Consider the following 27,626-nt stretch of genomic DNA (forward strand, 5'->3'; position numbering starts at 1 on the left):
CTGTTTAAGGATTGTGAATTATAGAGTCATCTTTCATTCTCCCCAGTTTCCTTTTTACTTCAGGTTATTGTTGGGCTTACTCTTCTGGCGAGTAAGCAGGAGAGAAGGAGGTAAAACTTGAGAGTCAATTTCAAAATTTTCAACAGCTCAGTTATAAAGAGAAGTAGTTGTGGAAGATGCTAAAACTAATGGTTTAAATGAGGCTTTTTAATTATATGTAACTTTCACTTATGTATGAGTGCCCTTGTTTTCAATTAGTCATAAGTCTGCAGGTAGCTTTTATTTGGGATGATAATCTACAGATCAAGAGAGTGCTTGCTCTCCAGAACTGCTGCTTGCTTTGATATCAATCACAGGCCTCAGGGTTGTGCTCAGAAAGAAAGAAAAAATCTTAATTATTCAGAAAGGCAAGGGAGATATGAAGAAGGAATTCATGATTTTTTTGAACTACAGCCAAGCAACAAGTACATCAAATGTGTTGTTTTAACATGTCTAAGACAAGACATTTCTAAGAAAGAAATACAAGAGATATTCATCCTTTTTTCCAACTCTGCTGAAGATGAAAGAGACCTGAGGATAATAGTGACAATAAAACAGATATATAAATGAGTATTTGATCAATAGTCTCATATTAAATCGTCCTTTTCTTCCAAAAGACTGTTTTCCAACACTTTTCTTTATCTTTATGTTATGTATTTACTATAGGTGCATTATGTAATTCACCTCTTTTTTTAAAAAGCCCCTTAATTCCACTTGGGCTTGATTGAAATGATTTCTATTTGATTCTTTTACAAGGAACATGCATTGTCCTTTATGCAATAACATATACTATGGCATAGTCATACTTCATTGCCTAGCTTAAACTGCATTTCAACATGTCAAAACAAGTACAGACCAATCACACAAAAAAGCTACTAAAAAAACTTAAAATTTCAAATTATGACATTAAAATATGATCTACAATGCTGATACTTTTATTAAAAAGCTTCAAGTTTAGAACACAGATGTTTTAAAAGATGGCATCTTCCAAGTATTCTTTATTTTCTAATAATTATAATATATCACTGATGTTCAACTTACAATTTTTTGGATTGCTCAGGTTTTAGTCACAAGCATAGTTTATAACATATATTGAGTTATGCCTAAATCTAATTATTTTTATTTATAGTAAAACAATGAGTTGTATTATTAATCACTTTTACAATATAAAATTACATTTAATTTTAAGGATGAGAAGGAAATGAGATATATTTGGATATTACTAATTTATAGACATGAATCTATACTAATTTTAATATTACTAATTTATATACATTATCACTACACACAAAAATTGATTACAAGTTTTTAAAACTAATGGACTTTTGTAAATTAAGTTGTTTTTAAAGAACTTAAGTATATATATGCACACATGCACATATTTAGTTATTCAGTGCTTTCAGGTTATTTTTCTAAGACTTCATTTCTAACAGAGTGAAACTCGTTGGTCATATCTTTGTGGGTATATTTATATTACTCATGAACATAATGTATTTTTATAAGTCAACTTAATTTTATTACTCCTTGCAATAGTGAAATACTTGCTCATTAAATAATTGTTCATTTATAAACAAAATTTGTTCAATATTATTATTTTAAACTATTTTAATATGAACTGTTTTTAAGGGAAGTTTTTTTCTAGTTATGAAAGCTATAACAATTTGAAATTCATGAATGAATGAAGAAGATAAAAACCCATGCTCAAATATCATACAGCCATAGCTAAAATTGTGGAATGGTTCTAGAGAGGTGGTGTGTAACATGCGTACTGAAAAGAGGCCTGAGGTATTATTGAAAAATGGGAAGTTCAAGATGCCTTTGCAGAGCGTACCACTGAAGGAGGACAGGGATCAGGTTGAAGTGTCAGAGATCTGTGTGGGAGGGAAATCAGCATCTTTGTGGAACCTGGGGCTTCCACTATATTGGGAATCACATGACCTGCGGTGAGTCTAGGACAAATAATTTCAGTTGCTTAATTTATGTTTTTTAATGTAGTCTACTTTTATTCTATATCCCTAAGGGAAGTAGACAATTTTTAAGAAATTACTAATTTTGTTTTTTTTTAACTTCAGAAATGTAGTTCCAACACTCAGAGGCACTCATTCCTAATAATTGTCATATTTTTCTCAGTCTATTTCTTTTTTGTTAATATTCATGAGTTATTTATGTTTAACATTTTTAATTTCCCACACTTTTTGATAAGAATATTTTCCTTAATATATAATAAACACCCTCCTAGGTAATAGAAAATATTACATATGATTGTGATATACTCTAGACTGTGAACAAATCATAATTTGTTTAACTTTTAAAAAGCTTTGGTCATTTTTTAATAGTTCATCATTTGATGACATTAAATATTTTCATGCTTAGATCACTATGTGAGCCTCGTATTATTATTATTCATAACTGTAATTACTGTTATTAGGAGCTATGCATCATTTATAAGTCTTGTATCAAATAATGCTCCTTCAACCAGTAGCTAGTTCCCCACATTTTTCATGGAACTGAGTATTTTGTAATCTGTTATTGAATAGGGAAAACATTGTCACTATTGCTTTGCATAATTTCTTTACTATAGATGTTATGTATTTCACAATCTTAAAATTATTTCTATATTTTTAAGTGAGATTTTTGTTATTTGTTTATAAATCTCCATTTTAAATATGCAGATATTATTTCTCAATAATAAGTCTTTTAGCTCCTTACTTAGGGTTGGCATCAGGATTTGAATTCACATATTCAGACTTCAAAAATGCAAATGCTTGCCACTTGTCCCATACGCAATACGGTTGTTATTATAAGGCCCTAGATGGAAGGGAGAAAGTGGGATGGTTGTAGAGATCCAAACTAAGAAACTGAGGCCAGGGAAAATGAGGGCCCTGAAACAGAGGCTTCAGATATATCATCTCACTTCCCTTGATGTTCTAGTAATCTCCTGGCTCTCAGTGGTCAGGAATCAGTTTCACTTCCTATAAAAGACTGTTTCAAACTAAAACCAAAAAATGTAAAACTGAAAGTCTCCAACAGTAAGTATTTATTGTATGTTTCCTATGGGCCAGGAACTACTTTAGAGGCTAAGGATGTAATTATACATAAAGTAGACAGGAAATATCTGCCTTATCGGAGTTCATATTTTAGTGGGTGAAGGCCTACAATGAATACATTCATGAACTAAATATATAATCTGCCAAGTGGTGATAAATGTTGTGGAGAAAAATAAAAGAGAAAGGGAACAACATTGCTGGGGAGAAAAGATGACAAGTTTTGATGATCAGGAAGGGCTCACTGAAATGCTGATATGTGAGCAAAGATCTGAAAGGAAAAAAGGAAGTGAGCCATGCTGATACTTTGGGGTGAAAAGTTCCTGTTGGAAGGAATGGCAAGTGCAGAGATGTAAAACAAGAGCATTGCTTGCAATGTAGGGAAATGCGAGAATGCCACCGTGGCCTGTGTAGACTGAATAAGGCAGTGAGCTGAAGAAGGTAAAGCCTGAGTGTTAAGGAGAAAACCAGAGCTGGAATCATATTGCAGGCCATTCTGAGGACTTGGGCTGTTTCTCTGAGTGAAATGGGAAATCATTGGAAGATTTTCTGTAGTGGAATGACATTATCTGACAAATATTTTACATGAATCACTTGGCCCTTAGACTGAGAACATTTGGAAGACCATTGTGGAAGCAGGGACACCCTGCCTCCACAATGGAGGGAGACCAGTTAGGAGGCCATCCTCATAACCCAAGAAGAAAATTACAGTGGTCTGAACAAGGTGACCAGGAAAGGTGGTAGGGATAGAAATTATTAGGATCTGGCAATCTTTTGAGGGAAGACCAGCAGGATTTCCTTAGTGATTCGGCATGGAATATACAAGTAGGAGAATAATCAGTAAGGATGACCCTAAGGTTTTGGCATGAGCAGTAATGAATAGAATTGCTATTTACTGAGATGAGCAAGACTGTGGGAGAAGCAAATTTCACAGAAAGATTGCTGGTTTTGTTTGGATCATGATAAATCTGAGATATGTATTTCACATTCAAATAGAGGCTGTTATACTAGTCTGCATTTCAAGCAAGGTCCAAGTAGAGATAAATATATGGAAGCTGTCAGTGGATATTTAAAATTAACAAAATTAAATGATCTTACAAAAAAGTGATTATAAATAGAGAAAAGGTCTAAGGACTATGACCTAAGTCACGTCAAAATGAACATTTGGAGATGTAAAGAGGACACAACAAGAGACTGAGATGGACTGGTAAGATTGAAAACAAAATGTGTTGTCCTGCACTTCAAGTCAACAATGGGCAATGGGCTTGAGCAAATGTTTCAAATTCTGTTGTCAGTCAGGTAACAGGAGGACAGGTCACTGACTACTGACTTAGCAACTTGGTGGTCACTGATGACCTTGCTAAGAGTTCTTCACTTTTGTGCAGTATTAGAATACAGAAAACTACATGACCTGAATGGATTAGGTTTAAAGGTAAATAGGAAGAGAACAATTGGAAGTAGTAGATAATAACTCTATCTGGGAACTTTATTAGAAAGGGGAGAAGATGAATAAATTGGATGTTTGAAAGGTATATGTGGCCAAATGGGCATTTTCTTGTGAATTGTTTTTAAGGTGTCACAAAATTTAATGTGTTTAAAGTACTGATGAGAATTATTCTGAGGAGAAGAAAAATTGGATGACATATGGAACCAAGAGGACAAAGCTTGCCCTTGAACAGGTGAGAGGGGGATGGATCCTGGTGCACAACTGGAGGGCCTTCCTCATGTGGGAGCAAGGAAGAAGAGGGGGGAAACCAGAGTCTAGAGGTGCAGATGCAGGTAGATGGTGGATATGCAGGAGAGTGCCTTTGGAAATTCTTTTCTGATTGTTTATATTTTGTGATTATAAACTCAGCTACAAGTGAGGAGGGGAGATATTGAAAGTCTGGAAAGAAAGGAGATGTGGAATAGTTGACCAGGAGTATATTTTCCTTCCTTAAGTTTAATTAATTTATTTTTTAATCCATATTATTAAGTACAGGCCACATCATGTTTTCATATTAAAATTATAGGATAGTTATTAGCAGGCATCTAGCCATCTCTTGTAATTCATTGTAGAGTTTAAGCTATGAGTAGGCATTTAGTTTCATTCTCTCACTTGGTTTTAACTTTCTTTGCTTTTGTTCACCTTTCTATACTACTGATAGCACAAATTTGTAACTTGTTAAGAGATGCTCATTTAGCATTTTCAAGTGAACAGCAACATTCATCAACATAGGTAGAACTATAGGAAATGTATGCCAATTATTCAGAAGTATAGATCTACCCAAAGCTTTCTGGCACAGTTTTTTTTCAGTTACTGTAGACATGATTGGGCCTATGTAATGTTTTCTGCATGTACTGCTTTCTGCTAAGCAATAAAGAACTCCTTTCACAACAAATCTCTTGGGGTATATGATAGTGGTTAGAGATATGTGCCAGTAATCATCACACACTGTGTTTCTTGTTTGTTTGCCAGGCTTTAGAAAGGGCCCTTAGGTACATGAATCCATGAAGTGATAAATTGAAAACAAACATCAGCAAAAAACAAACAAAAATATTTTTATAGATAATTAAAACACCTTAAAAACTAACTTGGATCATTAACTTTAGGTGGGAATATGGCAGAAGGGTAGGTTTAGAATTCAATACAATGTTTCAAAAACATCCAAGTTAGCTGAAGAGAGGAAATGAATCAAAATTTCATAGGAACCATCGTATTATGTGGGCCACAATGTCTGTTAATTTTCACATGTGCTTTTATTTTAAAAATATATATGTAGTTATTTCAAAGTTATCCTTTTTCAGTATTATGTGTTAGTAAGACATAATAGTTACTTGTATCATATACTTTGGAAAACGTTTCTGAAAAGTAGAAGGCATCAGTAATTTTTGTAGATTTTAAATTAAGACAGTTTCTTCTATTGCCACATTCTTCTATTGATGGACACATTGTAAAAAATGCCCCAGTGAACAACTCTGTAGAAATTATCTTACAAAATGCATTCCTGTTAGTGGATTCTCAATCACTTACATGTGTATTTAAATATTTTTCTAGTTTTTAAAATCAATATTGCAAATTAACCTCTGTGAGATTTGAGAATGTTCTTTCTGGTATAGCCTTGCCAACATTGTAAATATCAATTTAAATAATTTATCTAACAACAGTGTTTGCTAAAAAACTTTAATATATCATGTTATCATTTTAATTTACCATTCTTTGATTACTAGTGAGATGAGAATCTTTTCTAGTGTTTATCAGTGATTCGTATTTTTTCAGATATCTCTTGTTCAACTTCTCACTAAATATTTGACTAATATTTGGTCACCTTCTCACTTTTATTATGATTATTACTTTCTTCTTATTTACTTACAAGAACCCTTTCTGTAACTTTGCTTGTAACAAATGTCACTATAGAAATGCTTACAATATTCATAAAAAATGGACTTTCCTTTTTAAATTTCTTTTTTTAATTTTAATTGTTGTTCAAGTACAGTTTTCTGCCTTTTACTCCCATCCCAGCCCACCCCCCAGCCCTCCCCACCTCCCTCCTCTTTCCACTCCCCCCTTGTTTTGGTCCATGTGTCCTTTATACTTGTTTCTGTAAACCCTTCTCCTTTTCCCCTGAAATTCCCTCCCCTCTCTCCTCTGGTCACTGTCAGCCTGTTCTCTATTTCAGTGTCTTTGGTTATATTTTGCTTGCTTGTTTGTTTTGTTGATTAGATTACTGTTAAAGGTGAGATCGCATGGTATTTGTCTTTCAGTACTTGGCTTGTTTCGCTTAGCATAATGCTCTCCAGTTCCATTGATGTTGTCACAAACGGTAGGAGCTCCTTCTTTCTTTCTGCTGCATAGAATTCCATTGTGTAAATGTACCACAGTTTTTTGATCCATTCATTTACTGATGGGCACCTAGGTTGCTTCCAGCATCTAGCTATTGTAAATTGTGCTGCTATGAACATTGGGGCACATGGGTTTCTTTGGACTGGTGTTTCAGGGTACTTAGGATATAATCCTAGCAGTGGAACTGCTGGGTCAAAAGGTAGATCCATTTTTAGTTTTCTGAGAAAATTCCATACTGTTTTCCATTGTGGTTGCACCAGTCTTCAATCCCACCAACAGTGCACTAGGGACCCCTTTCCCCCACAACCTCTCCAACACTTGTTGTTTGTTGCTTTGTTTATGATGGCCATTCTGACTGGTATGAAGTGGTATCTCATTGTGGTTTTAATTTGCATCTCTTGGATGGCTAGCGAAACTGAGCATCTTTTCATGTGTCTCTGGATCCTCTGTGTGTCCTCCTTGGACAAGTGTCTGTTCAAGTCCTTTGCCCATTTTTTAATTGGGTTGCTTGTCTTCTTAGAGTGGAGTTGTGTGAGTTCTTTATATATTTTGGAGATTAAACCCTTGTCTGAGGTATCATTGGCAAATAGGTTTTCCCATACTACTGGTTCTCTTTTTATTTTAATACTGTTTTCTTTAGCTGTGCAGAGGCTTTTATTTTGATGAGATCCCATTTATTTATTCTTTCCTTTATGTCCTTTGCTCTAGGGGACATGTCAGTAAAAAAGTTTCTGTGTGAAATATCTGAAATTTTCCTGCCTATGTTCTCCTCTAGGACTTTAATGGCATCACAGCTTATATTTAAATCTTTTATCCACCTTGAATTTATTTTTGTGTATGGCATAAGTTGGTGCTCGAGTTTCATTTTTTTGCGTGTAGCTGTCCAGTTCTCCCAACACCATTTGTTGAAGGGGCTGTTTTTACTCAAATGGAGTTTCTTTAATAGTACATCTGAAACTGCATTGTAGTTAGAATCTATTTCTCATGTCATAATTGAGCTCATGCCTTGTGGCATGAATTTTCTCTCGTTGGACTTGAGCATTCTTCTTGGCTGTAAAACTATTCACTTTTTTTCACTCCCCTTTTCTAGTAGAGCATTTTATTATTTATCCTTAGGCTTTTTCTCCTTTACTTTTTTCTTATATAGTTTTCTTTAAGACTCTCCAAATGCATTTACATAATTTTTAGTAATTTTTGACTCTTTACTTCTTTTAAACTAACATTTTTATTTTATTTAATACTCTTAGGAGAAAACTTGATTTTCACATCCCTTAATATTTTATTATATGTGTTTAGTCCCATAATGCATTTGTTTTCCCTTGTGGATTGTTGAATTTGGTATGTCATTGAGTTGATGTATCTTTTGGACAAAATTTACTAGCCATGAAAAAGCCGAGGGGCTCAGGGGCTTCTTAGAGTTTCCATAAGTCTCTATCTTGTTAAGGCAGCATGTGCTAGCTATGGCTTACATTGGGTTCAGGTTGGCATGACAAGATGCAATAAATTAGACAGGGACATGTAATGTATAAGTTTATTTATATATAAAATGACATGTAATGTGTGGATTTATTTATACATAAGTATATATTTATACACATGAAAAAATTCTGTAGATATAAAAATAGCCTATCTGGATGAAGAGTCTGGCTGTGTCAGCAGAAAAAAGGACCATGTGTATGTGACCCTTGGTGTTACTTCTCAAAGAACAATGAATCATCCCTACATGCATTGGGGGCAGCAAAAGCTGTGAAATCACTCAAACACAAACATTGATGTAACTACTTATGGCAGAGTTTGTGGTAATGGACCAGTTAATTAAGAACTGTTTGTTGCAATCTGAAGTCAATGACATGCTTTTTAATTAATTGTTCTTTCTATCAATTTGAACCTCTAGAAGGCATTCTTGAGCAACAGAAGGAATCTCCTAGGATTAACTCAGAAACTAAATATATTGTTTCCATATACTTTAGCTTTGGCTGATGTGGCTCAGTGGATTGAGCGTCAGTCTGTTAACTAAAAGGTTACTGGTTCAATTTCCAGTCAGGACACATGCCTGGGTTGCAAGCCAGATCCCCAACTGGGGGATGGGATGGGGAGGGGGAGAGATGCAACTGATCCCCATTTGATGTTTCTCTCCCTCGCTTTCTCCCTCCCTTCTCCTCTCTCTAAAAATAAATAAATAAGTAAAATATTTTTAACCAACCTCCATTTTCATATACTTTAGCAAAATTCAGCTAAGTACTGTAAATAGAATTATTTCAGCCAATTTCATTTGTAAATTTGGCACTAATCATGGATTCAGGAAGAAGGTTGATATGAATGTGTGAAATGGAAGAATCTTTGAATAGTTTATGGAAGATTGTAAAACCTAGCAATAGTCATTATCTAGTTGAGAGTTTTCTTGGCAACAAAATGCCTACAGCCTTCATATTACCATTTGGCAAAAATTGCCATTAGCAATATTGCATGTAAATTAATTTCATATTGTAATGTTCAATAAAAGTAGTTTAAAATAACTATATGATGATTAAGTTTATTTCAGTGTGAATCTATTCAATAACACTGACTGTCAAGAAAAAGCATTGTTAAATTTTATATCACCATGTTTAACCTCTATGATTACCTATTTTAACATTTTTGCAGCAATAATTGAGACACAATGGCAGGATACATAGAAAGGACTCTGGCATTCTAAATCAACAATAAGTCAGAATAGCCAAGCCTGGAGGGAAGCCTTCTGTACCTGGAGTGTTAGGGAGCATTTCTACACATCTGGAAAAATATTGGTAGACATATATGACCTCACAATAGCACAAGCTCCCGAAGCACAATCTGAATCAATGAAAAATTAAATTATTTATAATAATTGAAGGATTAACTACTTTAATGTACTCTAATTCTTGAATAATTGGTAACCCACATACAACAAGTCTATGCTAACCAGAATATTTTATTAATGAGCATCTACTTTATGATCATACAGGATAATTGAAAAAAGTACATTAAAATTTCAGCAGCAATATTATGCAAAGGGGCTTTGTGAAATTTAGCAATTAACAGCGCTATTAGAAATGCCAATATGCACATATAAGTGGTAGGGATAAAAATACTGCTCTGAAAAGAAGTGGCAAGTTTTAGAATTTTTGCATTTCAGTTAGTATTAAGTTAAAGGTCTTTCATTAAACATTGATTCTTTTGATCTCTGAGTTATTATAAAAGCTTTTATGTTTCTGAAATATACAATATTGAGCACACAGTTTCAATCTATGTGACTTGGGGTAAGTATGAATTTGTGGAAGGTCAGTCAAAATAGGTCATGTGCATTATCAACTGCCACCAAAACAGTGTTTTTGTATTCACATTGAATAAATATCTTCATGAATTAGAAATATATTAGCCCTTAATTTTCCCATGTTATCAACTGTAGTTCTATGTATTTGCACTGAAGCAAAATATTAACATGAAGCTGGTCAGTTAATTTTTAATTTTATCTTTTCTTAGAACTTTATTAATAACATTTTTTTTTCTTTCTGGCATTTACCAACCATGTTTTCTGTCCTGCAAGACTTCTGTTCACCTCTGCCTTATTTTTAACAAGGCAGTGTTTTTCAAAACCTACCATTGACTGGCAGAGGTGATGGGGGTATGGCTGAAGAAGGTAGGGGATGTATGCATTGGTAGAAGATGTGTATATTTGGCCAGAAATCTGTACAGTTTTAATGCACAAAAATGAAATGCTGCAAACTATGAACCTGAGCCCATAACAAGTATTGTCTAAATCCCAGCATGTGTGCCTGCAGGTAGCATTCCCTTTCCTAGGTTCCTGTTCCCCCTCTGTTTCTGATAGTCCCAGTGAACTCTTATCATTCCCATCATGCTGCCCTGGATTGCTGAGACTGTTGTGTTCCTCAAATACAACTTCCCTCTTCCAGGATGGCTCTTTCTCTCCCTAGAGAGCTGCTCCTTCAAACTTGTTACTCAGAACATAGCTAAGTCCAATCTCTATAATCTCACAGTACTTATTGAAAATGACAGACACAGGCTAAAATGACTACCATTCAATTTTTAAAAAATTCTCGCCCAAAGATATGTTTATTGATTTTAGAGAAAGAGGAAGGAGGAGAGAGAAAGAAAGAGAGGAACATCAGTGTGAGAAACATTTATCAGTTGCCTCCTATATATACCCCAACTGAGGATCAAACCTGCAACCTAGTTATGTGCCCTGACTTGGAATTGAACCAGCAACATTTTGGTGTATGGGGCGATGCTCCAATCAAGTGAGCCACCTGGTCAGGGCTGCAATTCAATTATATATAATTTTCAGGCTCTATCAAGGGACTTGGTCCCTCACTGAGCATTCACATTTTGTCTTCTATTATTTTTCATAGGCCAGTTTATCTCCCCTCAAAAAGATTATCCTTAATCGGGTCACTCCCAAACAGTTTATGCCCACCTAGCTACCTCGTCTGCCCCACTGCGCTAGCGTTTGAAAGCTAAGCTGAGAAAAACAAGTTTTCCCATTGACCCAGTCACAGCACAGCCTTCAAGTTAAATAAAAGTAAAACTGCAGGGATAGAAGTTCATGGAGAAAGGAAGAAACCTATTTAAAAATATGTTATTATACAAAATGGTTGTCTCCTAGGTATCATAACACATTTATAAAACCAAAAAGACTTATTAAAATTTCCCGCATATCAAAGAAACATTTTGTACTCACTTCAAAATACAAACTGTAGAGAAATAGGAAAAGCTGATGGTTTACAAAGAAGAACACGAATATATTCTATATACAAAGAAAAACATGAATATATTCTATCTTCCCCCACCATCTATTTGTAACCATTGTCAAAATTGCCCATTTACTGCTAGAAAATCATGTTTCATCTGTAGAGAGATCATAAATATAAGAAGTAATATAATTATTATTAAGTATGTATGACTACTTACTGAGTAAAACTTTGTGATACCACTGTAAACACTGAGTGTACATACCATAAAGTACCTTGAGGATGTGATGTAGTGGTATGAATAAGTGGATACTAATTTTGTATTTCCTGCAATTCTGTGCTCATTCAATTAAATTATCATTAGTCGACTGTTCACACCACATCAGCCCATGCCAGGCACTGTAGAAAATACAAAGACATTTATGGTAAAGTTTCTAGAATTTTAGGAAACTGTGATTTAATAGGGTAAAAATGTGTGCATGAAAATATGAGGTAATTTGTACATAATTTATAAACAAATAACAAGATAATGCATTATAATTATTATAAGAAATTAAAATTTGAATATGAAATTAATTAGCTTACTAAGAGATTATAGGATTTGGCTTAACCATCAAAAGGTAATAGCACCCTGGCTGATGTGGCTCAGGGGCTTGAGTGCTGGCCTGCAAACCAAAAGGTCACTGGTTCAGTTCCCAGTCAGGGCATGTGCCTGGGTTGCAGGCCAGGTCCCCAGTGGCAGACATGTGAAGTCCCCATTTGGGGATGTGCAAGAGGCAACCAATCAATGTTTTTCTCTTACATCTATGTTTCTCTCCCTTTTTTTCTCCCTCCCTTTCCTTCTCTCTAAAAATAAATAAATAAAATCTTGAAATAAAAAAGGTAATGGCTTTTCAGTTATGGTAAACTATTCCAAAAATATGAAGGCATACATTATAAAGCCTCAGAAATACAGAGATTAAATAAAAGAAGAATGTGAAATTAGAAGATGGATCCAGTTGATGGACAGATGGGGACTCTTCAGTGTCAAACTGAGCTGTTGGGATAAAGGAGGCAAAACTTGTATTTTTTCCTCCAGACAGTACAGGCATGCACATTATATATTTGATTAATTTCTTTTAATTGATAAAAATCATCTTTTATCTAGTGAGTCAGGTATAAATTTGAAAACTATTTTAATTATGGGAGGAGATTGGAGGTAAATTAAGTTCAGATTCAAATAGGCCTTGGGCCATATAAGATTGGAATTAGCTTTTGTCCACCTATGGTTGTTGGAACCAATTCAGTGCCAACAGGGATTCTTAGTTTCAGGTGTGGTAAGAAGCAAGCTTTATTCAGTGCAAAAGAGCTCAGTTGTGATACAGCATGGCTGTGAGGCAGCCCTGGGGCCAGGTTGCCCTGAGGCCAGGCCCCACTCAGGCTAGACAGCTCAGCTCTGCTCCTTGCTGGGCTGCTTTTTCCTGACTGGTCAGCTCTCTTCTACTCTGGTTAGTTCTGTTGTGTGCCAGTCTGCTCTGGCTTGTGCTGGTCTGCACCTCTGGGACCTGTGATACATCTTTGGTGTTTCTCTCGAGCCAGGGAAACAGTCTTCAGTGGAACAAAAGGGGAGCTAGTTTATACAGACAGAACTCCCAGCCTGTTGCCCTGGTTGGTCCATCCTCTTGCAAATGAAAATTGCAAATCCTCTCAATTTGATTGGTCCAAAGTCACTGTCCTGACTGGCCAGAAATGAGTTATTCTGATAGTTCTGTGAAGATGTCAATGGGGCTATACCCATTGGACATCTATAGCTATACAGCTCCTATTGGGTGGGGAAAAGCCTATTGGTTGAATTAGGATTCCAGAACTACTTTCTTTATAGGGCTGGCTCAGATGGCAGAAACACAGTGCAGGCAGGCAGCTCAGTGCAGAGACAGGTGGTTGAATGCAGGCTTTTCCCTGAAGTCTGAAGTGCAGTTTGCATGAGAGGCCACAGTGTAGAAATGGCTGCTAGGCTCTGTTTTTTTATTTGGTTGTTTATTTTTTTTTAATTTGGCCCATTTAGCTAACCAGAGCCCTAAGAAGTATGTATCTTCTGCCTCAGGGTCCACATGTTGAAACTCAAAAACCTTCTAGTGTAAAGTGAAAGAGTTGTGTTCAGTTTCAGAGGAGATGGTGTTTGAGGTAGGATACATGACAGAGGCACCTGTGGAAGATGTTCACAGTCGGAACCTGAATAAATGATAACACATCATGAGCATTTTCATCAAAAGCAGAAAGAATTATTGTGGAAAGGTAGTACCCTAGGTGATGAGGACAGGGTGTGGTATAATACACTATCACGATTTACAGGGAGAAGATCATTCATGCAGAAAAATACCAGGACAATGTGAGACCGAACCTGCGAAGTAATTATCAAACTTGGGCACATATTCAACATGGGAAATTGATTAGGAACTTTTTTGGACAAATTGGACTAGGTGTGGACTTTTTAAGGAAGAATAAAAGAGGCAAGAAAGAATATTCCCTGAATATTCTTAGTATCTGCAGGAGGATACCACAACAAGGTTTGCAACAGTCTCAGCGAATTCCTCAATAGAAAGTGGAGAAGAATGGGAATAAAAGGAACAGGACAAACAAAGAGACATTGTAAAAATAATCTCAGTAATTGACTGGAAGAGGAGAGTGAAAGTAAAGAAAAGCAGTTTTCCTAATCTGGTGCATTTTTAAGATGATATGTCATTGACAGAAATAAAGCAGCCTGGTGCTGGCTGGAGGGGCTGGTGTACCCCTAAAACAACATGACAAATTGGGTTTGAGGTCTTGGAAGGGTACCAAGCTGGCAATTTTGCAAGGCTATTAGAGATGCAAGTTTCAAAAAGCCCAGTCATTTTAAAATGGAATTTAAAATTAAATCACTCTATAAAAGGATTTTGGGATGCAGAGAGGCTATGTTATTTGTCTGAGTAACAACTAAAAATATGAAGTGAATATAAATCTTGAGAAAGTGTTAGTTCTGTAAAAGTGCAGGTCCCTGGGGGAAGAGCTGTGTGTCACATTACAGTTTGGGTCACACATTTAGTTAGAAAGTGTGATTAGCTTTCCCCTGGATATTGAGATTAAAACTAAGGAGAAAAAATTTGCAGACTGCTTTCAAGTGCAATGTGTATTTGATCCTCATGTTAATCATGAGACAGGATAGACAGTTGTCCCACGTTGGATTAGGAAAACTAGACGTTTGTTTATCTCTGACACTTGCCTTTCCTGCCAGCTCTTTGGTTAGAGGAGGATAATCTTAAGACCAAGCAGTCAGAGGGGCAGAGAGTGTGGATAAGGGTGATTAGTGAGTGTAACTGAGAAGCAGAAAGGCAGAAGGAGGCCTTCCTCTCTCCTGTTCACTCGCATAGCATGTTCTATACCATTCACAGCTTTGTGCCTATGCTCATGGACTCCGAGAGCATGCACTGTATTTTATTTGTATTCTTTTTTTCTCAGGATTTAATCTAATACTTGATAGGTAGTGAATTTTTATCAAATGCTCAGTCTGTGCAAAGTGTTGTTCTAGGGGAATTGAGGAATAAGAAGTATATAAAATAGAAAACATGGTTCCTGAGCTCAGGTAGCTCATAAGCCACATCTGGTTGAGTCTGTCTTCATTTAATGAGTGCTTACATATGAATGGTTACATGTCACATAGGGAATAAGGAAACAGGGGAATTTGAAAAATCACCATTTGAGAAGTTTAAGACATGAATATGGATGCGCTCACTGAGGACACAGAGCAGAGGACTAAGGACTGAGGTTTAAACAATACACTTGATTGGAAGGGGTATGTGGTCAGAAAGGGAGAAATGCAATGGCATCATGAGCAAGAACAGCAAGTCAAAGAACTAAAGGTGTTGGAGGAAAACAAGTCAAATATAACAGTGTCAGATGGAAAGAGAATCCTGACAATAAAGGGTGTATGCATGTCAGTCTTCATGAGTTTGTGCACCTGTGTGTGACTTGTGTGCTTGTGGTTTTATTGATATTAACATGTTGGCATTTGACACAAGGTAATGGGAGCAGAAGCCAGTTCAAAGGCACTAATAAGTAAAACTGAGAGTTCTGGAATAGCTGCATGAATGAGCAGTGGGGGTCAAGTATATTTTGGGGTTAGGGGTGATCTTTCCTCCAGGTTATTTGTTGATATGGTTATATATAAAGGAAAGAGCCAGACAAGTCAGACAGCAAATATGGTGCCATTGATGAGGATAAGTAAAAGGTCAACTCAGGAGGAGGTGTGAGGTCCAACATGGGCAGTTTTGACCAGACCAAGAAGAATGGGGTATCTCTATTTTTTGACTTTGGAGAGAAGGATAAGAGATACTAGGATTACTGATTAAAGTGGAGGGGCAGCTCTAGGAGTGATCTCATGATAGATGGGATGATTGGTCTGATTTTTTCTTGGAGAATTAGAAGGTAAGGCCACCTGCCAAGAACGAGGTTGATATAGACCTGAAAGAAAGGTCAGTTAGGAACGGCCACACTGTGGGAGGTGATCAATAAATGATGAATAAAGATGATGAGAGTTTGAAGAGAGCAGAGATCAACCCAGGGAAAATCGAACATTCAGTTTTTGATGGAAGGAGGCAAGAAACCACAAGGGGAGAAAAAAATTCAAAATATTTATAATAGAAGGGAGAAGAGCAGGGGCTGAATGCCACGGTTGTCAGTAAGTGGAAAGGTTGCAGACACAGGGGAAGTATTTTTTTCTGAAGAATTTACTCAAGGCACTTGCTTTATAACATTGTACTCAAAACTCCTTATTTTCTGGTAAATGGTATTTTGTTGTCTTGTGTCAACCTTCTGCTGTAGACATGGTCTGGTTGTTTAACTTTATAGCTCAAATACAATTATTTTCAAAAATTAGCACTTTACAGGAAGATTATTCTCAGGTAAAGACCCATTTGCCTTTTCCCAGGCCCTAGTAGAAGGAGCTTTTAGTAAACATTGATGTGTGTGTTCTCTAAGTTTAGACTTCTGATTAATGGGCCTGTTGGCATGTTTCCGCTTCCTTCACCTGCTGTCTAACACAGCTCTGGGAAATCTCTTCAGGTCAAATTACAGGTAGAGGACAGAGTACTAATGTCTCAGGAGATGGCTGTATATAACTTCCCTTTAAATGCCACCACTGAAAAAAATTGTTTTGGTATAATTTAAAGCATTTGGTTAAGGAGAGAAAGAGAGTTACTTTATAATTAAATAACACTGCTCCCTTCCTATCTACCCCATGGGTATGAGAGTTAAGAACTCAAACAATTTAATAAGGTAATATTTCAAGTGTATACAATACTTCCCTTTACATACGCAGTGCACTTGAAATCCAAAGGGAATAGTGTGTGCAGAGGCAAAGCCAGGCTTGGAAGAAAGCTATTGCCGAAATACAAACACAGAGTAGCATATAAAAGCACAGCCTCCTTGCTTCTAAAATTTGTTTGATAGACTGGCAATGGATTATTTCCTGTAGTGCAGGTGCTCACTTTACTGCAGGCCATATTCAATACTGAAAAAATTAGGCTGTACACAGGCTCCCATGCTACCCAGAGACCAGATGGGAGCTCGGGTGGTTTTGTTTATTATATGTCCTCTAATGCTGGAGAAAGTTGCCTCTAGGAACAGAGGCAGTTTAATTCCAAAAACCCATGGTATTCTAATAGTTGCAGATTTACTGCTTCTGCACATACATATTTTTACATTCATAGAGTGATTAAAATTGTTTGGACATTGTGTTTCTTGCAGTGTGAAAATGGGCATTGAATCACATAACATGTGCCTTCTATTTGTGAAATACCATGTAGCATTTGGCTGAGTTCTCATGTAGTTACCAGCTCCATTTCTCATGTCCGTGGCATGCTTTCCTTCCTCCAGAATAGCTCTTCCATATCTTCTGGCTCTTCTCACACCTTCACACCCTCTTCCCCACTCTCCTGGATTCCTACTTCTCTGAGCAGGTAGAAATCATTGGCTGAAAATTACTTCAGCTTCCCTCCAATTTGATCATACATTTTTGTATAGTCATCCCTCCCATTCTTTCTGTTCTTTATCAGAACCCTTTCAGAGCATAATCTCTCTTGACCTTGGACTCTGACCTGAATTTAAGGTCCTGTTTCTCCACTTATCCAGATGTGTGAGCATCATCACTCCTGATTTTTACATCGCTGTTTAATTCACCCCTGTCAACCTTATATGGACTCTCCATCTTCCTGCACTTAAAAAAAAATTGACTTTATCCATGGATGCTGCTTTTTGCTAAGCAGCACCTGTGAATTTAGTGCCTGACTTTTGGCATTTAAAAAAAAATATCTACCTCATTTGTCTAATTCTCAAAGATTCATTCTCTACTTGATCATTGATTTGAAAATGAAATGCCTTTAGCCTCTAAATCTATGGCTTTGGCCAATTTATCTACCAGTGCTTTTGATCGTACGCACTTTCATTTCTCCAGTGCTATATGCCCCTTCATTTTTCCATGGGCTCCTGCAGTTTTCTTCTCACCTCTCACGCCTCTTTTTCTGCAAGCCCTAAAGATGCTTCGGGCTCTTCCATTGTAATAAGCAAAACAAGAAAAAATAACATTTGAACCTTGCTGTTCTTCTTCAAAGTAACACCTTATCTGTTATTTTCCTAAAAACTGCTGGAGGCTTACCACCACCGTTTCAGTACCTTACAGCCTGGCTTCCATGGTTACTACTGGAAACCCGTTCTCAAATATCACTATTGACCCCTAAAATTACTGAAGTTAGCATGTTCACAGTATTTATACTACTTGTTGCTTGCTTCTACTTGAAGCTTTAATCAGAAACTCCTCATTGCATCCTCCTGTTTTTTATAATGTGTGTCCCTTATGGGAACACCATGGAGAAAGTCTAAATACATGGCCCATGGAGCCTGACCTTTCCATCTGGCCTCTGATACTGTGTGACCTCAGGAGAGCTATTGAATTCTTCTAAGGATCCCTTATTTATCATGGGAGATACATTTTCCTTGAAGATTAGTTATTAAGATTAGAGGTAATGTATTTTAACTTTTAGCAAATTCTTGGTACATGTAAGAACTCAAAAAGTAGTCACTGCTATACAGGTTCCTAACATCACTAACGTCACCAGCTCCCCTGCCACCGTCATTGTCACTGTCGGCATCGTTGCCATAACTGTGACCATCACTGTCATTACTATCATCACCTTATTGGAGGATCAAGCTCTTCTCTCATCATAGTTTCACTCTATTATGTCTTTCTTGACCTCATCTGCTTCCATTAACAGTAGCAACAAGAACAAACACAGTATTGAAAAACAGAGGTTTATTGTGTCACTTTCTTTATAAAAAAACAACTTACAGTTGTAATCCATTTTCTCCTAATGTGTCATTTGTGCCATGTGTGATTTTGCCTTATTTTCTAATGTATTCTTCTATCCATCTTGTGTTTAAAACACCAGATCTCATGCACTTTCAATTTTCTTTAGCTTTCATTGTCTAAAACCAAAAATTTTCTTTACCTATGCTTACCTATACATACAGTCCTGCTGACTGTTTCTCTCTGTCTCAAACCAATTTTTACAGCCCCAGGTTGGAAATGAATAAGTATTCCTCCCATTATGTTTACTCAGAATTTTTTACAGCTTTATGGCGTATATGTTATTCTGCTTTGTAGTATAACTAGTGACTTATATGTCTGTTTGACCACCCTTATCCCACCCTTGATAGCCTGAAAGTTACTTAGAGTAATAACCATTATACATTGTTTCACTCATTTTTTAATTACAGCCAGCTTTGTACCTCCAACAGATGATTTCTGAGACTGACAATTTTACATATTACCTGCCTGCAAACACAAATTTCAAGTGTGTTTAAATATAGCAGGTTCCCAAATATGAAATTCTGGGCTGTGGATTCTTGTAGACTTACAAAGCCTGAAAGATTATCTCATTGGAAGAGGCTAGAAATGATAAAGTATCATAAAACAAGTATCCTTCTTGCCAGTTTCCTTACCTGCAGAGGAAATGATAGATACTGAATTGTAGAAGATCTGGGTAACTTAAATGTGTTTTTTAATGGTTTGTGGTCTATTTGTTATTGTATAGATTACATAGCTATAGATTACATAGCCAATATAAAGCATTTATTTTTCCATATATCTGCAGAAAAAATGGAAATAAAATATAATCAATATATTCTAAAATATTCAAATTACTATGCTATTCATTTAGGAGGTAAAAAATATATATGAAGATGGACTCCCCAAAATGAAATTTATTTATAAAAATTGTGTATTTATTCTTACATGTTTAAACTTCCATCACCTTCAGAGTACTCTCCATTTGATGCTAGAGATCTTTTGAGACTTTTTTTCCACTGTTCAAAACAGTTTTTGAACTCATTGATTTTGATGCTTTTTAGTGCTTCTGCCTTATTTTGTTTCACCTCTGCTACATTGGCAAGACATTTTCCTTTGAGGACTTTTTTTCATCCTGGGAAACAACAAAAAAAGTCACTCGGAGTGACATCCTGTGAATAGGGAGGGTGGGGCATGGGGGTCATGCTGTATTTAGTCAAAAACTGCTGAACACTCAGTGAGGGCAGGTGCACTCATAAGTCACCCATTATGAAATGGGCAAACACATTGGAAGAGCCTTCAAAAAAATTCACTGAAGCCAAACGCAGCCTCTCATAACACGCCAGCTGGTACACTGATACATATGGGTTCCTAGAACACTCACCTAGCATGGGAAGCCTGTGCTACAAGGCCCATCCTGCAGAAGATAATTCCATTTTTCTTGCATCCCCCTCGTGATAGTTTTTTCTTATAGTTCTTTTGTCTAGTTATTTTATACATACATCCTTACCTCCTTACTTAACAAAGTGTGTCTTCTCATTAACTGTATATCTTTTCAAATCCCTTTTTTTAAAGCTGACTATATTAATTCCAATCCTGGCTGCTGGCATTTTGGAGCAGAGGGATGTTTAATATAGGCACTATGTGTAAAGTATTGCTTTCCTTCTTCCGGAACTACTCTTGCATTCTGACATTGCCTAATTTTATTTAAACAATGCTCATGAACTCTAAATAAAATTCTTTTGTGTCTAATGTATTTTCAAAAAGTATTACCTTAATGTATATATTCCTTAAAATCAAATAGGACTAAAATATAGAATATATACTGTCTCACTGAAAATGTTCTCAATATGTAAAAACCAACCTTTCCAGAAAAGCCAAAGAAACTAGGTCAATTGAGAGGTGAAAAATGAGGGTTAGAGTTGTAGAAAATGGGTGTTACTAACAAACTATTTCATTATGTTATCATCATATATTATAAAATTTAACCTAAGAAGATGTTATGAATTTTTGTTCGTTAAATAAAGTAATATCTTAATTATTTGAAATTATTTCTTTTACTTTAGTTTGGGTGGTATAGTATGTGTTTGGTTTTATTCTATTCAATGTAGCCTAAACTTAATAAAAATTTTATTTTTAACTATAATATAATAAAACTATATTTAATAAATATAGTTTTAAAATAAAACTTTATTTTAAATTTTAAATAACACTTCATTTTTAACTATAATAAAAATTAATTTTAACTATATAATTTGTTAGGTCCTTCTATTTTATTAAATCTTAATAAATTTATACTTTATTAAACCATAGGATATAAGTATAAACAAGAAATTCAGTGTATCTGAGCTTTGTATGATATATGTTATGCTAAGCCTTTCATAATAAAAGTCATTATTAGTTGCAAATGATGGTAGCTCCTTATGTATTCAAAGTTAAAGGGAAAACTTTGGTGTTTGAGTTATTTCTGAGAACAGCAGTTAACACACACACATACACACACCCCTCAAGGACATTTCTCCCCTAGTGGTGGTTGTCATATGCACAGCAATGGAGATTAAATCCCTAGTATTTTGTTGGATTGATCTTTTCCTAACAAAGAAATTAAAATTAATTAAAAGCTAGTCAGTAATATATAGGAGTTGAATTTTTTTACCTTAAGCCTTATTAAAGTGAGATAAGTAATTCATAAAGTAGGAAAGGATTATTTTGGACAGAATAAATGAAATGACACTGCCAAGTATTGTTTCCTAAAAAGCAGTAGAGGTGATAAAAGCAAACTGAGACACAAAATCAAGTCCATCTCATCTTGCCTTTTGTCAGAAGGAAAACAACCAACATAATGTCCACACAACTCTATTTAATATTGGCTGCTGGCAAAGAATCTGTGAAGTAGCAGCTGTCCATGCAGGTGGATCAAGTCCTTTTTAATATTCTAGCTAGAAAAAAATCATGCTATTTGCCAGGAGTAATTTTCCCTCAGCAAAACGTAACTGGGTATAAATTCTAGTTAGATGCAGTGTCCAATTACTGAGCCTACCATAGGACACTATAATAGCACCATGTCCAGTTTTCTGAATAAATTGGTCAGCTGCATTCAACTTGCAATTTAGATATATGGCATATAGTGGAAAGCAAGAGAAAATGTTTAAATACTGTAATTTTTCTTTTTTTCCAAACTTATAATTTCTAATGTATGTTAGCATCCATTTTAATCTTGCCTTCTAGCTAAACAGTTTGGGTTTTCTATGCTGAAAAAATAAAGCTGATTTTGTTGACATCCTTTCCTGCTACCTCCTTCATTGGATGTTATTACTCCTTTTCTGGTAGTCCTAAGTGAGAGGACAGCTGCTTGCAGCAGAACACAGCTTTACAGTTTCTGCAGTCTCGAGTCAGCTTGCACACTCTGTTGAGGCAGTGAACTCCCTGCCTCCTGGTCTCCAGGTGAGAGGCAGTAGGGAGAAAGGAGAGATGAGAGGCAGTCAGTGTCCTAAAGACCTGGAAGCAAGCTTGTTTGGACTTAGATACTCATACAAATGCCCTAAATTTCCAGCTTTGTTTCCTTCTTTTGACTCCACCCACGTTTTCAATTAGTAACTCATTGTGGCTTCTTTGGACCTAAATCACGTTCAAATATGCACCGAAATCTCTAATTATATAAGCCAGTGTAGCATGGATTGTACTCTGGTGTCCTTGGCAGACTCCTTCAGAGCTGGTATGGTCCTTGCTTATTTTCTTCAGTGGGTACTCAGTGTATTATGCACTATGATTTCAACTTTGTAGAAGCCATCCATTTATTTTGTTTTATCATATAGACTATAGTTGGTGTTAAATTGGCCTATTTTCTCATTACCCCTTTTTTAGGTTCTGCTTTTTTGTGGGGGTCAAACTAATTTTTCTTTAGATTCATTTTTTAAATATGATAATGCTAATGTATTTTACTGTCAATTTTCTCCTCATCATTGCCTGTTTTCCAAAATGATAATTACAAATGGAAAATGTTCTTATGAAACCAGTTAGACAATGCTATGTAAGGATTATGTTCACCTGAGAGGTAGTGCATATGAAAATTACATTGCCTAATTTTTATAAGAGAATGAGATTTTTATTCTTATCATTTATATAATGATTTGAACCATTATAGCACATGCAAAATCTACTTTTATGTAAAATGTCCATTAGTAAATATATAAAAATATTTAAATATTATGAAGCTTTATCATGGCCCCAGATGGTCAAACTGAGGAATGTACAAGTATCACTGCTTTCCAAACCAGTTTACAGGGTTTGCAGTCTTTTCAAGATCACGCTCTTGCTCACTCCTCCTCCTCGTCATTTGCTGTCATCTCCAGGCTCTTCTCTCCTTTTTTCTCCTTGATCTTCTCTCCTTTCTTTCTTTCCTCCTCCCTTTCCTCTTCCTTTTCCTCTCTACTTATTAAGAGCTGATGAAAGTAATCCTAGAGTTTATATGCAAGAGCAAACAGTTAAGAAATAATGTTTTGTAAAAAAAAAGGTAATAATGAGCAACTTGACCAACTAAGTGCTACACCTTACTCTGAACGCACAATAATTAGTATTGTATAGATAAAACATTAAAATAAGGTAAAACTAATCCACCCCTCCATAAGCCCAAAGTATGAATAAAAATGTAGTGAGTGATAGTCATGGCCAAAAAGTTGATGAATCAAAGAATTGTTCAATAAATAGGACTGGTAAAGTAATTACCTGAAACGTAAAAGAAAGTAAAAAGGAAAGATTTCATTCTCACCTTTTGCCTAAACATAGGGACTCTTCTAAACGGTTTACTTATAATATCACATTCAACCTTCTATGAATCACATTATAATCTCTATAATTTTCAGGAGAGAGACAATTTTCTGGGGTTTAGATTTCAAGTTACTCACTAAAACCTAATCACAATGTAAACCTTAGCCTGACTCCTTAAATGCATTTGACACACACACATATATATATATGACTCCACCCACGTTTTCAATTAGTAACTCATATGAGTTACTATATATATATAGTCATTTAGGTGGTTTTACTTTATTAATATTATGACACTGAGATGAGCTTTATGATATGCACAGGTGCTTATTTAAGGAGAAATATGTCTGGCTGGTGTGGCTCAATTGATTGAGCACAGGCCTGCAAACCAAGAGGTTGCAGGTTCGATTCCCAGTCATGGCACAAGCCTAGGTTGAGGGCCAGGTCCCTGGTGGGGGCCATAAGAGGCAACCACATACTGATGTTCCTCTCCTTTTCTTTAAAAAAAAAGGAGAAATATACTTTTAACTGTGGTGTTTTAACTATTCAAAAGAATAAGCTGCTGTCATTTTAGTCATTTAATATCATATTGATAGACATTTGTATTGCTTAGTGATTTTCCCAATTAGAAATAAATTAGCTTGAACATTTTTATAAACCTATCTTTTTGCACATGTCAAAGGATTTCTTACCTCTGACAAAATCACTGTATGATAGAGGGGTGCACATTTTAAATGTTAACTAGATGGTATTAGAAGTGACAGCAGGTATTCATGTTTTGTCTTTGACTGTAATGCAGATGCATCCAGAGATGGACCATTAAGGATAATCTCACTTTATAGGTTTGTTTGTTTTCGGAAGAGGAGTTATTTTTCCTCAGTTGAAGAAGTCATATATTTTTCTTTAAAAAAATATTTTAAGACAGGAACAATTATTGGGTTTCTAAAATTTTTGTGCACAATTATTTTCTCACAATTCTTATAGTCACTGTTTAATGTTGTTGCAAAGTTTTCTGGCAAAAAAAAATATTTTTATCTCCATTGAGTAAAGTCTGGAGCAAGTAAAAGAACATGTCAGAGTAGGGAGAAAATCAAGATTTAGTTAAAGAAAAGAAATAAAGCACACAGTGGCTGAGCTGTAACATCACTTGATGGCGTACAGATTACTACTTAGTCGCAATGAGGATGGAAAGACTAAAGAAGTATGTATGTAGTTCTATTTTTAATTTTTTGAGGAACCTCTATACTGTTTTCTATAGTGACTGCACCACTTTACAGCCTCACCAACAGTGCACAAAGGTTCCCTCCCTCCACATCCTCACTGACATGTGTCACTTGTTGACTTTCTTAGAATAGCCATTCTGATAGGTGTGAGGTGGTATTTTGTTGTGGTTTTGATCTGCACCTCTCTGATGCTTAGCAATGTTGACCATTTTTTCATATACCTATTGGCCATCTGTATGTCTTCTTTGGAGAAATTTCTATTTAGGTCCTTTGCCCATTTTTAAATCATTTTTTTAATGTGGAGATATATGAATTTCTTATATACAGGGTAGGGGGAAAGTAGGTTTACTATTGTCTATATGGAAAAATAATACAATATCCAAATAATACAATAATATAATAATAAATAATAATACAAGAATAAACTCTGTGTTTCACATACTGTAAACCTGCTTTTGCCCCACCCTATATTTGGATATTAACCCCTAATCAGATCTAGCAATTCCATTTCTTAGTATTTTTCTAAATAAAACAAAAACACTGATTTGAAAAAATATATGAATCCCTATGTTCACTGCAGCATACAATAGCCAAGATAAGGAAACAAACTATGTGTCCATTGATAGATAAATCAGTAAAGATGATGCAATATGATATATATAACCCCCCAAACCCCAGAATTTATTTATTAAAAATGTGTATTTCTTCTTACATGTTTAAACTTCAGTCAACTTGAAAGTACTCTCCATTTGATGCTATACACATATTAAGACTTTTTTCACTGCTCAAAACAGTTTTTGAACTTGTTGATTTTGATGCATTTTAATGCTTCTACCATGTTTTGTTTCACTTCTTCCATGTCAGCTAAATGCTTCTCTTTGAGGCCTTTTTTCATCCAGGGAAACAAAAAAGTCACCTGGAGTGAGATCCTGTGAGTAGGGGGAGTGGGGGGCACAAGGGGAGTGGGACACAGGGGCCATGCCATTTTTGGTCAAAAGTGCTGAACACTCAGCGCAGTGTGGCCAGGTGCACTAGTAAGTCACCCATTATGAAACAGGCAAACATGTTGAGTTTTCAAAAGAAATTCACTGAAGCCTACTGCAGCCTGTTACAACAATGCCAGCTCATACACTGATAGAGATGGGTTCCTAGAACACTCACATACACATTTACAATAGCTAATACATACAAATACGCATATGTACAGTACACATTGGGTTGGCGAAAAGGTTCATTTGTTGTTTTTTTTTCCTGTAAGATGGCTCTGGGTAGTTCTCAATTGTCTTTCACTTCATTCGAAACTCTTTTGTTACATTGTATTGTGACAGCTGTCATCTCAGCATTCATTAACATAACACCAAAATTGGTGAATTTTTATGTAGCCATTTTAATATTAGAGATGGAAGAAAATACACAATTTTGGGGCATATTATGCTTTATGTTTCAAGAAAGACTAAAACACAACAAAAGGTTTGTTCAGTGTATAGAGAAGTTGCTATGACTGATCGAACATGTCAAAAGTGGTTTGTGAAGTTTTGTGCTTCACAGTTCTTGCTGAATGATATTCCATGCTTAAGTAGACCAGTTGATGTTGATAGTGATCAAATCAACATATTAATTGAGAACAATCAAAGTTATACCACAAGGGAGATTGCCAATATACTCAAAATATCCAAGTCAATAAAGTTATTGGTGAAAATGAAAAATGTATTTTATTTTATGTAAAAATAATAAACAGATTTTTGGGCCAACCCAATACATATACACATCTACACATACATATATAATGGAATATTAGTCATAAAAAATGAAATCTTGTTATCCACAACAATGTGTATGAACCTGGAGGGCCTTATGCTAAATGAAGTAAAAGACAAATACTGTGTGATTTTACTTATATGCAAAATCTCAAAAAATGAACAAAATAACAGAGGCATACTCATAGATACAGAAAACAAATTGATGGTTGCCAGAGGAGGGGAAAGTGGAGAGGCTAGGTAAAAAAAATAGGCGAAGGAAAATAGGAGGTGCAAGCTTCCAGTTATAAAATAAATAAGACTTGGGGATGTAACGTACTGCACAGGGAATGTAGTCAATAATATCAAAAATACTTTGTATGGTGTCAGGTGGTTACCACACTTATTGTAGTGATCATATCATAAGGTATATAAGTGTTAAGCACTGTATTGTATACCTGAGACTAATATGTATTATAATCCAACTATATCTTAATAATAATAAAATTATATATAATTTTTGTCAGGAATATAAAAGCAACTTGAGGATCAAAATTCACCCAGCAAATGACCAATAAAAGACAGAAGAGAGTAACAGCTTCAGCTAGGATCAATAGGACATCAGACAGTTGAGGCTGAATCTGAAAGTGATTATAAATTCTAAAAACAGAACCAGAAATAAAGATGAGGCTACCACGAGGAGCCAAAAGAGCAGCACTAGAAAAAGTAAACATCATCTTGCACACTTTTTCAATGGAGATGTAAGAGACAAGATGATGGAGATGGAGTTCATTTAAAAATGTCCTTCAAAATTGTTACATTCTTTGCTTTAATAACATAAATCTTCTATCATAAAAATATTCTCCAGCCCTGGCTGGTGTGGCTCAGTGGGTTGAGTGCCAGACTCTGA

At 35.5% G+C, this 27,626-nt stretch overlaps 1 protein-coding gene across 2 annotated transcripts in view; it reads left to right on the plus strand.

The window, feature by feature from the left end:
- ADGRB3 (adhesion G protein-coupled receptor B3) overlaps positions 1–27,626 on the plus strand; it is a 721,652-nt gene that overhangs the window by 97,648 nt on the left and 596,378 nt on the right. The window lies entirely within an intron of this gene.

Source organism: Phyllostomus discolor, chromosome 4, assembly GCF_004126475.2.
Source record: "Phyllostomus discolor isolate MPI-MPIP mPhyDis1 chromosome 4, mPhyDis1.pri.v3, whole genome shotgun sequence".
Classification (NCBI taxonomy): Eukaryota; Metazoa; Chordata; class Mammalia; order Chiroptera; family Phyllostomidae; genus Phyllostomus; species Phyllostomus discolor.